Below are 16,638 nucleotides of genomic sequence, written 5' to 3'. Positions count from 1 at the left end.
AGTGGGTAGCCAATGTGCATGCCTCAGTTCAATTGGACATTTTGAGGCAATCTGAAGGCAAAATAGAAAGTCGAATTGAGCTTACTACAACAATAGTAAGCTGTCTGTTTGCATTACCAATGAATGTGAATCCCACGTTGTGGCAATGTTTTGAAGATCAAATGATTCAAGCTTTTGGGGATTCCATATGTCCACATAATGTCTATGTTTTGAAGAGGATTGACACAGCCAACAAGATGCAACTCTCAGATGGTTCATGAAATGCTTCATGATGTTTATTAAAACCGATTGCATTGCTCGAGAGACATATGGTCCCATATACTATGGTGAAAGTTTGGATATACCTAATTGGGCTAGTATAATGCATGATAAGCTCACGCCTGAGATTAAAGTGCTAAAAACAAAGAAGGTGTTTCACAAGTCTCATATGGGATGCTTTTTAGCTGCTCTATATGAGTATCCTAGATTGCATTTTCCTAATTTGACTACGGATAGCTTGTTTAAATGGACCCTTGATTCTATGTCAGCTAATGTGGGTGATGCAAATACTATTACTAAGGGTAATATCCATGGTAAAGATAGTGAGGATATTAATGCTCTTCTTGGGGGTGATAAAGAGAAGTATACAATCTATAAGGATTTGATTTAGGTTGGGTATCAAGAGGCCTATGATAGGTAGGTCGCTTTGGAATTTGTTAAAGAGCATGGGAAGCATGTGGGTTTTGATCATGTGGTGGATGTGGAAAAGAAGGATAAAACAAATGCTTTGTGGTCTTTGGATCATGTAACTCCAATGAGGAAGAAGCAAAAGGATGGAAGAATTTGGCTTTGTAGTAGTAGGCCTCAGTCCGAGTATAAACCACCACATGTTTTTGATGATGCTTATGTTTCTATGAGGAGTCCATTGAGGGGAGACCTTGGGACAAATCATATGTCTGATGTTCCATTAGCTTTGGTTCAGGTAGGGGTAGATGGGTTTATGGTTAGTAATATGGCATATGTTATGATTGTGATACAAAAGGTTATGATGTACTTTAAGCAATATGAGCAGGTTGATTTAAGAAATGCAGCAAAAGCTACAAAATTGCAGGATCGGTTGTTGCAGGAGGTTGAGAAGATAAAGTCTGAGGTGTTGTCTCAGTAGTTGTAGTAGAAATAGGTTGTTTATGATGCATTATTGTCACAATATTATGCTAAGGTTGCAAAGTTGCAATAGGTTATATATCATAGTAATATTTCTATGCTTTTGTTTGAAAAATGGACTAAAGAGCTTATGTCAAAGTGTTTGGATGAATTGCAGCAATTTATGGATATGCATGTCAAGTTGCAGGTTGATCATCAATTATTATCGAAAAGATTTAATCCTTTGAAAGTGTTTGAACAGCAGGTATTGCAAAATTTGGAGGCGGAACAAGCATGGAAAAAGGTGGCATAGAATTTGGATATCTTGGTTTGTAGACCTTATACTATGTTTAAATATGTCTTTGTGCTAGAACAACAGGATGTTCATTGTCATGAGAAAGAAGCATTGGTTCAAAAGGTGTCTATGTTGGAGGTTAAGCATCAATAGTTGGAATTGAAGTTGTAGAACGCTTTGGAAGCAAAGAGGCATAGTGAAGATTATGTAACCACTTTACTGTAGAGCAAAAGAATTTTCATGTAGTTGATGATAGTGATGTAGTCCAAGACGTGGTTAATAAAGTTCATGAAGAGTTTCATGTTGTCGAAAATGATTTAAATGCAAATCATACTAGCTAGCATTCAAGAGTTTAGATGTCTTCGTGCAAAGACATCATTGTTTATGTTCCTATCTCATTTTATTTTGTTATACTTGTCAATTCTTTTTTGGTTCTTAACAATTACTATATCTTTTTTTGATTGGCACTTAGAATTGGTTATGCAACTGCATGAGAGGGCTCTGAGTATCCTAGAAGGGCTCTACTCATTATTTCTCGGTGTGGCTTGTTAAGGGGTGAAAGGCCTCTGGCAAGGCATACCTATGTTCTTCGGGTCATGTTGCATGTTACTTAGTTGCTTGTGGTTTCGGTGCTAACTATCCCAGACATCCACTAGGCTGTGCCAGGTGTTAGGGCTTGAATTCGACCATATATTTAATGCTATTCCATACCTTAGTCTTTGGATGTATGTAGTCATGTGAGATCAGCCTATGTAAAAATAACCTTATATGTCATATGATGTCTTTACCTTAAATACAGGCGTCTTCGGGCAGTTCTATCTTTTGATATCAGACGAATGAAACTGAAAATGCAAGATCACATCGCCATGCTTTTGATGGTTGACACTGTCATGTTTTGTTTCCCCGATTATTGAAGTTGTTGATTATGAATTCTTGCATTTCAATAAATCTGTATGTTCTTGTATTTTGTGTTATGGTTCTAAATGTCCAAAACATAATTCACTATAGTGAAAATATAAGATTTCCTTGTTGAAAAGATCTAATGAAATTCAAATCCTACTCCTTGAATGGTCTGTAAGTAATTATAGCTTTAGCAGTTCCAAAATCAAAACCCTCTTAGCAAATGACTAACTAACATGACAACTTTTACACCATTGAGCAACATCAACATTCAAACTAGGCCAAGTAAGCCCTACTAACATGATGTCTCTTTTAGTTAACTCAAAAAAAAAAAGACCACATCCTTCCTCGTGATAGAAACACAAAGAAGCAAGAACTTTAGAGATGTTTAGGATCCATCTAAGTACACATTGTGAGCCTCTCTCATATATATTATTAGTAAGCATGTATGACCTAGACTTTCTAATAATTATATGTCTTCTGTATTTATCAATCAAGATCTCAACTCACCAATTTTAAGAAATTTTTTTATCAAATAAGGCTTTCTCTACCCTTATATGCAGAAATGTCTACCCTCATGGCAACAATATAACTTGAAAGAGCAATTTAGTCTAGCTCATGAAATCTACTATTATTGTTTCTATCAAGATGCCAAATTTCAAACATCTATAGCTTCTTAATCAACCCCTTTGTCTTGAACAACCAACCCCTCGAAACTTCCTTGTTAACTTTCTAGATATTATGGGCCCCTTTTGGGATTTTTTGACTATTAATATAGCACCTCCTTTTATAACTATATTTTTATAATCGAAATAAATCAGCATATAGACTTGCATATTGAGCCTCATTCTTACTTTATATCTCCTTGATTTTTATACTTCCAGAAAAGAATTCATGACCTTCAACATTCAAAATGGCACATTTTCAACTTTCTTCTTTGTGGTTTCCACCAAAAAACAAAGTGGCATCTTTATCATTCATGTCCTCATGGATCTAAGGAGGTGAAATCAACTTTCTTTTTAAGATAGTAACACTCTCAATAGGTTCTCTATAGTTCAAGATGTCGACCAAATTATCTCTCACAATATCCTCTTTTAAATGTGTAAATTCAAATTCTTGCAGGGCCAACAACCATTTAGACAATTAGATGTGTGTTGTGTGAGTACATGGACCATTTTCAAGTGACACCAACAAATATGTTTTTGCTCATCCCATGTCAACAGCCATTCTAGGAACTTATTCTTCAACCCAAATTTTTAGATTGGTGTGAACAATCACATATATAAGGAATTGCATTTCATTATCAAGTTGCTTGTGGCACTCCATTACCAATCGATTCTCATTTTGCACCTTGTTTTTTCCATTTTCATTATACATATTTTTATGGGTCTAGGCCTCAAGTGTGCTAGAGGTTTTGATAGAGAGAAGAAATTTATAGTAAGAGTTGAATTGATGGTACTTTAAAAGTAGTGCATGTGTCCCATTCCATTGTAGCACTAGGGCTTATTCCCTAATAGAGTTTATTAGTTCAATCATCACTAGCAGTTGTGACTTTGGATTAAAAGGTAGTAGGGATAGGGTTAGTGGACTTGATTGTATTGGCAATTGAGGGAATTTTCTTATTGGGTATTGGGTATCAGGCCATTTCAGAGGTATTCTTGGGCTCAATGGTTTTGGGAGTGCATGTGATAGTGCTTTTCACTTTCTTCTATTATGTGTATAATGGGTTGTTATCTTTCTCCTTAGGACCTATATTAGTGGATTGGCCAACAACACAAGGTTATTGTTTTGTTTCTTGTTTTGGTGATGAAATTTGTTTAAACTTAGAAGACTTGGGATGTCTTAGTAGATTAGCAACTATCTGTGGTTTTTATTTCTCAACACTTGACTGTTCTCTCATCTCTTGCCTTTGATTACTTAGCATTGTGAAAATGTTGTTGCTCTATTCTCTTTTCTGAGTAGGAATTTCTTTAGACACCTCCAATTTCTCTTACAAATTGGCACAACTACTTGAGCTAATTGCACTTTGATCATCATACATTCTAATGTCTCTTTCCAACCAATAGATAAGCACTGGTTTTTCAAAGACTAACTTGGCTAGTTTGGGTTCCATTGTTGACTTAGCTTTTGATCGAGGTTAGTTCTAGTTGGCTTTCTTTTTAAAGTTTTGCATTTGTATTAATCAATGGAGATGGTTCTGTGAATGGTTTATCCAACCAAAACCATTGATTTTCCACATAGTACCCTTAAATAGACAAGAGGATTTTGGGGACCAATCACCATTTTGTGCTAGCTCTCAATCAATGGTTGCAATTATTACATCTATGTCTCCTTCTTCATTTGATTGATGTCTTTTAATGTTTGATCATGGCAACACCCGATGTTATTGTGTGCCCTTAGCAGTGTTAGTTGTCATGTCTATTCTAGAAGGAGTCATGCTACCAAGTGGTTCTAGTTTTTCATCTTGCACTTAGGCAACTCCTTGAGCAATTTCTCACATGCCACCCTATGTTTTGCATGTGATTCAAAGACTTGTCTTTTTCCCTTTTCTTGGAAATTGGAAATATTACCATTATTAAAAGCTATAACTATCTTGACTTTTGGTAACAACAAGTGTATCCATTTTGCTTTATAATCAACATTGCATTTAGTTGCATACTTTCAAAGATCTCCTAAATAGAACTTTTTTTTGTTCTTATGATTGGCCAACATGTAAGATACAATTAGCAAGCTTTCAGTTTCAATGGTCTGAGATTTTATTACCTAGGAGAAAATTTGGAGATCCTTTGTAAAAGGACTGATTGTCGCATTTTTCGGCTCTAGCTATTCAATTTCAATCCATGAGTTGTAGGTTAGCATGTTAAAGTCTACTCCTCCAAAATGAGAGAATTTGTGATGTTCCCTAGGACTTTATCTTTGATGTCAATATTTACAAGCATGGCCTTTCAAATGCTAGGCCTCGTAGTTCAAGTGGGATACCACTATATGCATTTCGTCTATGACAAACGTGATACATATGAGAGATATTGCACTCAATGCATCTTAGCTCAACCACATTGAATTTGTCTATTACCATCATGTTCACTAGCTCTCCATGTGTTTCTAGTGTTGCTAGTTCCTTCATTTTGTATTTTTGTGGCTTTCCCCTCTCCAAAAGTTCATTTTGACTTATTATTTGAAGTGTCATGACCTCTTTATTTGATTAGATTTGCATACACTGAAACTTCCATATTCTATAATTGTCGGTATGGGATTTCCTCAACTCTTTGTCTAACTATACCAATGATTTTATGAGAACTTGATTTCCACCTCAATCGTTTCCACAACTTGATGGAATTCAATGTGGCTAACTTTGTGTGAGGACAATTTATTTAACATGTCTAGCTTTCTTGGCTCTAGCTCATGTGATCACAAGTAAGCTCTCATGCACAACAATTATTTTCAAGTTGGGACTTCACATTGACTTAGCTACTACTCTTTGCATAGCCACATGGTCTTAATGCTCCCTAAAATCTGATCATATTGACATAATGTTTTTGGCAACCTTCAGTACAATGCTTTTGGCAATTCAATCATCCTATTTCTTGCAATAGACTCACTATAATGATGTGTACAAATAAAACTACTAAGATGTGTGCCCAAATACACAAGTGTGTGTCTATGTGCATTGTTTCTCACAATAGACTCACTAGTGATGTGTACAAGTGGAACTCCTATGGTGTCTTCTTGAGTACGCAAGCGTGAATCTACATGCACAATGGCTTGTGGGTGCAACTACCTAAATGTGAGTACAATTAGTGTTCATAGCACATGTGCACGTGAGCGAAAACCATGTGTGCCTTGCATGGACAAATGTGATTACTACGTGTAAGGATGTAAGTGTTAGCATTTGAATGGATATCCCCCATGCCAGATGCCCTTTTAGGGTTTGATTTAAGGAAAGAAAGGTCAATTTTGGAAGCTCGTAAGCATTATGTTTTATGGGAGTCATGAACTTGGCCCCCTCTCTTTCACGATGGGAGTCAAGAATTTGGCATAGAATCTAGTTGTGATATTGCGTTCAAGACGAGGGCCATCAAGTGGCTAGATTGGGGTTCAAGTCTATCGTTGTGGTCAAGCAATAAGAATTGGGTTGGTTGTGATTCTTAATGGTTGGTTTGGTCGTATGGATGATTGGTGGGAGGATATTTAGATAAGTTGTGAAAATGACAATGAAAGTTGGGCAAGTACAATGAGCTATGTGCTCAATCACGTAGCTTTAGTGTACTCAATGGCTTATAGACTCTTGCACTTTGAGTGCTAGTGTGCAATTACACTCGAGTTAGCACAGCTTGAGTGCTTTGTATCTTCTTTCCTTGCTCTTTACTCATAATCTTGAAGTGGTTCTGACATTAATTGAGGCATTGTTCAACTAAATTCTTCTAAGAAGATTTTACATTTTCTTAGCCATTAATAGGTTAGAGGCTAGATGCAATTATGACTCTCAACATGAATGTTTAACCCCTCCCCAAGAGTTAATGCAAGTATTCTATTTTTTTTTCACTTGCACATGTTGCACATATTAAGTCTCTTAGAAATTTCTTTTCTCCTCTATTCAATTTTCACTCAAATGCTTTGTGACTCTCTCTACCCCTTTCTCACTTACCTTGCACTCGACTACTTACAAAGGGTGGTTATCCAAATAGTTATTTTGCCTCTCTTTCTCTCTCATAAGCCAATCTAATTATCTTTCCAAGACACATAATAACATTTGAAAAAGTGATTCATTATGAAGCACAACCAATCTAGTGAAACATTTGTTAATTGTGTGTAAACATAATTAGTACTAAAAAAGAGTAGTGGATTATATTTTTCTTGTGCTTTCCTAAAGGTTTGTTTTTTTCTATTTGATCTATAATCTATTCTATTCTAACAAATCAAAACACAAAATTTGAATTAGTTCCTCATCAATCCGATCTCTTACTCTAGCCTATTCTGTTGAGATATTTGCAATCACATCTATTGTAGCCTCTTTATATGAGGCAATTTAGGCTTAGGACATGCAGGCAGCCTAAATCCCATATGCACAGAGAGGGAAAACTGCTACCCATCCAGCAACTATAAAACATTATACATGACTACCACTTTTCATATGGAATGAATACAATGTCATGATGCTTTGTACTTTCAGTTAGGTGTCTTGTCTTTGTCAATCCTACACAAGATTGTGTTTATGAGTCCAATCTGCCATCTTGGAACATAATTCACTTGTGTAATAGTTTGTCTCTACTTGTCTATGTCATCATGAGTTTGGTCTTCATCTTCCATACGCCATAGATTCTTGCCATGCTCTAGATCCGCGTCTTTTGGCATGGTATCAAGAGCCCAGTTAGGCATGGCACTGCTTTTTCAGCTCTCTTTCAATGTCATGTAGCTTGGCTTGAGCTCAATCCCCAGCTCAGGACCTCATCTCCCACTTCTTCTCCTCACTTTACCTACTTGGCAGCCATAGCCAAGCAGCTTGGAGATTTCATCTCTCTCCACAATCAATATTTTTTTATACCTTCTTCTAGGCATATCTTTTGTGACTCAAGGCGCCTCTCTCTATTATGTTTCAGTAGGACAGAGCTCAACATTGTCAACTCTTACAACTTTTGCCCTGTGTGTGTCTGCTGCCATAGCCAGACCCTGCCAGCTTTGAGAAGCTAGATCTTACAATAGAGGGCATAACTCTTCATGGTTTCTTCTACATAGTTGTTCTCTTCTCAAGGCGCTTCAGTGTGGCACAAAAATTGACTTGATTAATGTAGAATAAGCCCATCATTGTGACTGTATCAGAATCAAGTGCATTTTGGTTACAGTAGTAGGTCGTACAGCATCGCCATCATTTTGCGACGAATTTCATGCTACAACCCTAGGGGTTTTTAAGATCATGACCTAAGCTTCATCCCCATGAAATTTTATGGCAAATGGTTCAGTATATATGAGCTACTACAATTGTTTTATTAGGCCCCTGTCAAAGCCTAACATAAGAACATCATAGCCATTTCACTTCAAGCTTTTCTCTCACTTCATTTTCTCTCTTTTGACACTCAAACCAACCTACTACCACTCTGATTCACTGACGTACTCAGTGACAAACATCAAGGAGAAGAAATTTGTGAAGTATTTGGAAGACTTGGAATATTCAATAAAATGTCATCATCAAGCTCCTCTTCTATCTCACTTCATTGGAAGGTTTTTCCACTCTGATCTGAGCTCCCAGCTCAATTTCCAACAAGAATTCAAGTGTTACCAGCAAGATTTGTCCATCACACTAGCAAGGAGGAGACTCAAGCAACCGGTTTATCAAGCAAAGCAACAACAAGCATCAAGAATCGTCATCTTCAAACCATAGTATCTCTTGATACTAATTCAGTGCTTCTTGGCACTTTTGCTCTTTAGCACATTCAAGATCAACTCTTTACTAGTCATTTGGAGCTGATACCCTATCATCCAAATGTCAAATAAGTATATTTTTATATGGATACCTCCCATGAAGAGTAACACATCTCTTGTTGCTCATTTCAACCACATAGAAGATGTGCTTGTCTTATTTGCACGGAATGATGGAGTTGTGAGCCTTCAAGTGCTATCACTATTTCCATTTGAAGAAATGCCTTCTACCTTGGAGATTGTGCAAGATTTTGCAGTCATTTATGTTCCCTCAAATATAATTATATCTTTGCTTGAGGAGAACATGAATACTAGTGCAAGCAAAGAAGACCGTGAAGATCAAGAGGACCAAAAGATCAAAGAGAAAAAGAAAAGGTAGTAGTAGTAGAAAAATCATGAAGACTCTAAAGCTGCCAAGCAAAGTGAAGAACAAGTACAAGATCAAAAAGAGTAAGCTGGACTACATTGACAAGAAGACTTGTAATAAATTGAATAAAAGAAATGCTCAAAACTGCAAGGGCCTGACGGTCCCTGGCCCAATTTTTTACTAGACTTTTTTAGTCTTGTAATGCCTAGCCCTAATGCTTCTGACATAAGCTTGTAAACTCCAATTGTAGCCTTGTACTATAGCCTCTCTATACTTTGTGAAGCCCATGTTATAGCCTTTGGATGACCATCATATTTGTGGTACCCACACTTAGCCTTTTCTGTGATAGTCCCTTGTTTTTTGCCATATTTATGGTGTGCCCACACTTTGCAGGTGTTGCTCTCACTAAAGCCTCTACACACTTTGTACTTTCCGATTGTTGTGATTGAGGAGGGGTGTTGAGATATTTGCAATCACACCTATTGTAGCCTCTTTGTATGAGGCAATTTAGGCTTAGGACATGCAGGAAGACTGAATCCCATATGCACAAAGAGGGAAGACTGCTACCCATCCTACAACTATAAAACATTGTACTTGACTACTACTTTTCATAAGGAATGAATACAATGTCATGATGCTTTGTACATTCAGTTAGGTGTCTTGTCTTTGTCAATCCTACACAAGATTGTGTTTATGAGTCCAAGCTGCCATCTTGGAACCTAATTCACTTGTGTAATAGTTTGTCTCTACTTATCTATGTCATCATGAGTTTGGTAAAAGATCTTCCATCCTCCATAGCTCCCTACCATGCTCTAGATCCACATCTTTTGACATATTCTAGCCAAATAAGTTTCAAATTAAGGAAGCCACAAAAATGGAAGATTATTTTTTCACATCTTTATTCCTTTGTCAAGCATGTTAGCCTTCTATTCTATCATCAACAAGAATGCAATAATCGTTGAGCAATTGATTTTTCTCTTTTTCTTGACAATGAAACTAAAATTTTTCAGCTATGTTCACAATAGTTAGACATTGGATGGACTCTTCATGTTTTAAGAGCTTCAATGCTCTTCAACTCAACCATCTATCACATGGTTGGCTCATGTTCCAATATCATAGCCATTGGCTCTCTCCTCAATATCATAAGCAAGCAAGAAACTAAAGATAAGGTGTTCGTAGTAGACTCACCTTCATGCATTGTAGTCTAAATGCCTTCAAAGGTTTGTCAATAGCCTTACAATTCAAACATTGCCCTTCTATGTGCTCTACCACTCCATTGGGACTAATCCAATCCACAAGTACTCCAACAAAAAGAGAAAATTATAGAGAATAAGAGAAATGCTAACCTTGAATCTCACTCTTTGCCTCTCACACTCCAAGCTATAGAAGAAGAATAAGAAGAAGTGAAGAAATTCAATAAGAGAGAAGAGCTTCACACTTTAAGTTCCTCCCTCATACTCATACTCTCTCTCTCTCTCTCTCTCTCTCTCTCTCTCTCTCTCTCTCTCTCTCTCTCTCTCTCTCTCTCTCTCTCCCTCTCCCTCTCCCTCTCTCTCTCTCTCTCTCTCTCTCTCTCTCAGCAAGGTGGACACATAGAGAAGGATTGCTCTCAAAGTTGCATACACAACAATGACCTGCTCTATTCACATTTTGAAGTTTATACATAGGGTTAAGATTAGGATTCCATCTTATAAGTTGGACACCCTACCTAATTTTTGGGTTCTTATGCGAACCTTTTTAGTATATGGATACACCTTATGTTAATTGGATCAATCCTACCAAAAGTGAATAGAAACTTAGTACCCACAACCTCACATAGTTGTGGACCTTCTTATTTGATTTTGAGATATTTACAATTTACAAAGGAGCGAGATGAGCCCTGGGATTAATATTACAAAATAGTAAGATAATCAAATTTAATGCTCATTGCATATGATGGCACCTAAAATACTATAATGTAATCTAAGTTTATACGTTCCAAAAGAATTCCAACACTTTGTATTTGCATGCTTCTACCTTGACTTTGCATCCTTCTTCACTCATGAGGTTAACACCTTGCTAAGGTAAAGAAAGTTTATTAGCAAAATCATAAGAAAATGGACTTGGTCAATGTAATAAGCAAATTCTCTTTCTATAGAAGTCAAAGAAAAGTCACTAGATGTACTTGCTTGGACTTAAAGAGAATTCGTAAATGTGTTTGCTTAGGCTTATCAAGGTATAAAAAGAGTTCCTTTGAATATTTGAAATGAGATAAAGCATATAAAATGTGTGTCCAATAATGACCATTTATTGAATGTGACAAAATCAATCAAAGCAAGTTTCATAAACAAGGAAGAGCATGCAAAATAGGTATCAACAAACTGTTGTGATACAATTTACAAAGGCAATGTACATGTATGTATGGAATTAAGATGTATGCATCTACTATCAAAAATCAGTTACCTAATGCATTTTAGTGCAAATCACAATAATGGACCTTGCAACTTCTTTGATCAATTCTCATAATACCAACTTTGCGACCAAAATGCATATTTGCAAACACTATTGTGCCATTTGGCTTTAACAACACCCTAGCAACATTCCAAAACTCCTGCACATAAGCTTTGTATATACTTGAGAGACTAGAAGTCGTTCAATAATCTTAGTACTCATTCAACATAAGAAGGATATCTAAATTATCCTTTAAAAATGTTCTAAAAACGACACCTAGAATTATTTTCAAAGAGTGTTCTTAAATTTAGAAGCATCAGAGCTCCCAATTACCACCCAATGGTATTAATATGGGAAACTAATATGGGACATGTTTCAAAGAATGGCATATCAAATTATGAGAGCAAGTCCCAAGTCTCCTTTAAAAGTGGAAACCCAACAAAGAAGAAAAGGAAAGAGCATTGCCATAAAGCTTGTTTAAATGTCAAAAACAAAAGACACAACAATAAGTGAAGAAGGAAGGGGGATGGTGAGAGACCTATCCCTTACATCGCAATCAATAGGCATGCATTAGATAGCAAGTGACGTGTAAAAATGGAAATATAACATGATTCATAGCATTATTGTAATTGATGAAACATAACAAGTTGACACAAGGGCATTGCTAATTGTCCTATTTGAGCTGAGGTTTTTCAACCACCATCAAATTAGAGTATACATTATGATGGCCTTTCTTGTACTCTTATGTTGATTTTGATGATTGATAAGGGACATAATCAAACCATTAAATAGGAAAAAATATACATTCTCAAATCATTTTATTGTGGATTTTTAATTGCTTTTGTATTGAAAAGAGGCTACATTCCTCTTATCCCTCATTCAATAATATACTTTTCCATGAATCCCTCCATCTAAAATGTAAATTTTACCATTCTTCATTTTGTTTTCAAAATGTCATTTTTGACAACAGTCTTGTGGTGCCTACAATGGCATCCTTCCTTTTTTATTTATGACTCTTTTGTGTATACATAAGCATTTGATGATTAATTGTAAGTTATACACATAAAAAAATATTTGTACAAGTTTATGTCCCCCTTTATCTCCAAGAGATGTATTCCCATACTAATGTGTTGAGAACACATACCCCATCTCCAAAATTTATAAGTATATCATGGAACTAAAGGACCAATAGGTATCAAAAGCTCATATAAATATCAAATATTAGTGAGCTCCCATTCATGAAAAGGGGCATACAAACAAGCACACATTAGGTCCCTAAGGATGAAGACTCCACCTCACAAATTCACTAGCAATCCTAATAAGAATTTGCAAAATATATAGTAAGAAGAGCATTGAAACACTCTTCAAATCGCGCAATTCAATGCCAAAGGTGGAGCATCCTTTCAAACACTTAGAAGACAATATAATAATCTGTACTTGCATATATCTTATCACAAAAATGTGCACAAGTGCAGTACATGTAATAATATATGCAATAGGGAAAATTCAAAAAACCTTCCCAAATGCTAAGAAAACTACATAGCAGAGTCATCGCTCCAAACCTCTTCATTACAACTATTCTCACTACACTACTAAGAGTTAAATTTTAGAGCTGAATTTGAAGTGCAAAAGTAGCCTAAGATCCATAAGAGAGGCGGTTTTGGCAAAAAATGTGTTGATCACGAATCAAGGAGCTGGAGTCTTTCTAGGTGCATTTCAAAGCTGGGAATCCAATGCAAGTATCAGTTCATCAAGATCGGAGTCGACCCCCCATTTAATGGTCGCAAGGTTTGGAATTATGAAGCAACTACTAGATCCGGAAGCTGAAAAGTGTGTGACAAAGGCCAGCATAATAGATTTCGATGTTAAAAAGTTGCTCATCTAGTTGGATCGCAAATCCGAGGTCATTTACCCTTCCATTCGACCCAAAACCACTTGCGAGAGAGTATGAACTCAAGAACATGAACCATTTATTTTAAAGGTTAAGTGTTAATTAGAATTAAAAGAGACAAAAACTAACAAAAAAATATCGTGATGAGGTAAGGGACGTAAAAAAATTTGCACCCCATTTTTTATGCATTTTTTGAAGATTCACAACCAATGAAATCATGCCTTCTCCTGAGGCTAAGATTCTTAATTTCTTCGCTCCATATCACAAAAAACAGCAAGAGATTTTATGCAGTGTATGAAAAGTTCAAATTTTAGTCTTTCTTTTTCATCTTTCTCTCGCCATAATTGTTGTTCATATACGTTAAGAGCATGAGGGAGAATGCATACCATTTCATGACAAGATGTAAGGAATGGAACAAGAAAGTGCAATGGTAAGAATCAATGGCTCCATCTTTCTGAAATACGTGTGGCGTATGTGGTTTATAGAGTAAGCGATCTTTTATTGAATTTTATAATGAATCTTTCCTTCTTAATATGAAAAATGATTAAAATTTATTTGAATATACTTGAATATCTCAAAAATCATAGAATAATCAATCATTTCGAGCAATTCACATACTGAAAATCAAAACCATAAAACTTGTAATGCAAGATTTAGTAGAAAAATGATAATTACATAGATTATTATGGTCGAAATGGTATTCTTATGGAGTTATATTGAATATAATGCCAAATCATAATCCACATAAGCTTGATAAATCTGAAAATTAAAAAACTAGTAATTAATATTAAAATAAATAATAATTATTTATTTAAATGAATTTTTCATAAAAATACTTTTTATGCATAAAATTTTACTATAAATTAGGTATATGTATGTGGATGTATAATGAAGGTAGAACATGGGGATTTGCCTACCTCCATCTTTATGTACAAGTGTGTATTTACCACTTTTCTACATTGAAAAAATAACACTAAACCAATGTACAATTGCAAAATCTAAACAACAGTAGGGGAAAGGGGTTGTGAAAAGTTATCAATTAAATTATGATTTCCATGTATATCATGACATGTAAGACTCGCTTCATTTAAGTTTGAAGGGACAACAACACGAATTAGTCCGATGTTGTTTCTGAGCAATGAAGCAATATGTTAGAAAGAAGATCATTGAAAGAATGGTTTTTCACACATGTTGGCTGATTTGTGGATATTTTATTTGAGCACTATATGGCATACACCTTGCATTTTCATTCTTATATATGGTATCAAGAAAGATGAAGTTTCTTAGATGCATTGCAAGAGCATCGTAGTGGGGGACTTCGAGACTGATGCCGAGGAATTTTCGGAGGTCAATTCAGAGGCCGGACGCGGGAGATAGGCCAGACGGGACGCCAAGGGCCAAAAGAGCCAAGTGTAAAAGGGACTTAAGCCCAAAAGATGTAACCTTTCGGGCCTCCCTTTGGGGAGGCCTAACTAAATTGATTTCATGGTGTGGGGCGGGGGGGGGGGGGGGGGGGGGGGGGGGGCGTTTTTCTCGACAGATGTTGCAAGAAATGGCGCCTTCTTCACGATGATTTTGATGAGGGGGGTTGGAGAGCTTAAAAGCAACCCCCCCAACTGATTAGATGTCATATCTACATCTTATCTACGCTTCCTATCGCTGCCTTTGGCCTCTGAAATGACTGCCCGGTTGCTAAGTTTCAAAATCATACTTTCTCTCTCCTCCATCTCTCTCTTACAAGAGGCAATTCGTGGGAAGAATCAAGAAGAGAACCAGTTGAAGGATACTTGTCCATGGTACCGGATCACTCTCGGATTGATGGAGGGCTAGAGTTGGCTGTTCAGAGGTGGGCTAAGCCTTGAATGAGAGCTGATCTGCAGCCCCGCATCAGATTTTAAAACCCGCAAAGAAGGAAAAACTCAGTAATTCTATTTTACAAAGGAAATTTGCTTGTTTTTTACATTTGATTGAGCCAATGTTGTTCTTATGGAGTGAAAATTGGTAGACATGTTGTTTACTATTTGTTCTATACTTGCATGATGAAAAAATCAGAAAACATAAAGTTAAAATGCTAAAAATATTTTTTTAAAACCCGTAAAGCATAGTTTTTATGAGAAAAATGAGATTTTTGGTATTTTCGAGTGGGATAAACCAATACACATAGGATAAAAAGCTAATAAAATCTATATTTCTGCTGTTCTAAGAATCAAAAGTCACAGCTCTGAAAATATATCAATTTTTTATTGGAAAAATAGAGAAAATTTAAAAAAATACGAAAAAAAATAGGTATATGCCTTAGAAAACTTTGGCCTCAGCTTGCCCTATTTTTTTTGTCACTATGTGTGCTTTATTGCTCTCCATATATTAAACCATGGCAAAACAACCTCTATACACCTATGCAACGAAGCAAAACTTAAACAGTGAGGGGGAGTAGGATTTTGTGCAATAGTTTGAGGACTGAAATAATATAAATTCTAATTGGCTTTTTCTATACATAGCATTTAGGAAACTACCTATTTGGAAATAAGGGATCTATTAGCACAAGGTTCGCCTTAGTGCTAGATTCTTGCAACGAAGTATATACGTATTAGTTGGAATTCATGGAAAGACTGTTTGCGTAATTCTTGCAACGAAGTATATACGTATTAGTTGGAATTCATGGAAAGATTGTTTGTGTACTAGCACATAGGCTGATTTCAAAACATAACTGTTTGTGCACAATGAGGCATCCACTATTGCATTGATCATACATGTGGTATCAACTCCTGAAAATGCATACCAATTGTTTGAATTATAGTTGACCCACGCTTGAGAGGGTGAGATTCCCCTTTCCATAGGTTAGCCGTTGGTTTCTTGAGGGAAATCAATGGTGAGAAAACATGTATCTCATGGATCTTGCTAACAAAGAGAGGAGTCTTGTGCGAATGTGTTTATATGAAAAAGCAGCGCATCTAGGGGCTAATCCCCAAGATGTAGGAGAGCTACACTCGAACCACGGCAATCAGCCGGTGGGGTGCCTCCTATGACTATGATACGTGGTACTTATTGCCAATATGTGTGGGATACCCCCTTTGAAGGGTTTTGGGGAAGGTGCCATTGGACTCTTATCCAACTACAAACGCAATCTTAGATGTATATAGTGTGCATTTAGTTATTACAGACGCTCCTGGCCTGTGAGGCCATGTGGTGGTGGAGTTGTATGTTGTATGCATAAGGTCC

This window comes from Lygodium microphyllum, chromosome 29, assembly GCF_053477565.2.
Source record: "Lygodium microphyllum isolate KBCC chromosome 29, Lygodium_microphyllum_v1.1.10, whole genome shotgun sequence".
Lineage (NCBI taxonomy): Eukaryota > Viridiplantae > Streptophyta > Polypodiopsida > Schizaeales > Lygodiaceae > Lygodium > Lygodium microphyllum.
The sequence above is the reverse complement of the archived record's forward strand: the minus strand, read 5'-3'. Positions refer to the sequence as shown.